We start from the raw sequence: 857 nt of genomic DNA, 5'->3' as shown, positions 1-857 counted from the left end.
GGACCCAGCTCTCACCACAGTCAGTTGTGGCAGTTGCGCCTCAGAGCCCTTTTATGTATGGTGCACTTCCTGGATGGTGCACTGGACCAATCAGGTGCACGCTATGGGCTGACTGGTGACCAATCAGGTGCTGTGGGCTGATGGGTACATGGTCCAATCAGCAGCAGGATTGAAAAATGGTCCAATCAGATGTGTGGGTGGGGCTCCCTGAGCAGGATATAAGCCCCTCAGTTTCGCTGAGGGAGGACGGGTCCTGCTGCAGAGCAAAGAGGAAGATGCAGCTCCTGATCTCTGAGGAGGGAGGTCAGCCGCCCCACTGCCCAGCAGGGAGAGGAGCTGGGCCCTGAGCGGGGTCACTCACTGTCCTGTCCCCTGAAGGGAGCCCCAGCCCGGCCGGCGACTCAGCTGTTGCTGCTGGTGTGGCCGACAGCTCAGAGCCGTGGACCCCGGGTGTCCTGACCCCCCTCTGAGGGCCTGCAGTGAAGTCACACGACCCGTGCTGTCCAGACTCCCGCTGACCGGCGGTGACCGTCAGGGCGCCATCACAGCACATGCGTGCTGTGTCCCCCGCAGCTGTCCTGGCTCGGGCTCTGCAGTTTTGGTCAGGGGAGGCCCAGGCGGCCATCCCCGTGGGCCTGTCCAGGGCAGCTACAGCCCCAGCCCCTCGGGTGCTGCCCTGTGACAGCCCTGGGTGTTTGGCCTCTGGGGGCTTCTTCAGCAGCTCTTGTCCTGGCCCAGGGTGGCAACCGCTCCGGTCAGCCGCATGACCTGTCCCCCCCATCGGGGCCCAGCGAGAGTCCTACGGTGCATCAACGCTGGTGCCCACGTGGTCCACACACTCCACAGTCCGCTCTTCC

This window comes from Condylura cristata, unplaced genomic scaffold, assembly GCF_000260355.1.
Source record: "Condylura cristata isolate star-nosed mole 26May11 unplaced genomic scaffold, ConCri1.0 scaffold00020, whole genome shotgun sequence".
NCBI classification, from domain to species: Eukaryota; Metazoa; Chordata; class Mammalia; order Eulipotyphla; family Talpidae; genus Condylura; species Condylura cristata.
The sequence above is the reverse complement of the archived record's forward strand: the minus strand, read 5'-3'. Positions refer to the sequence as shown.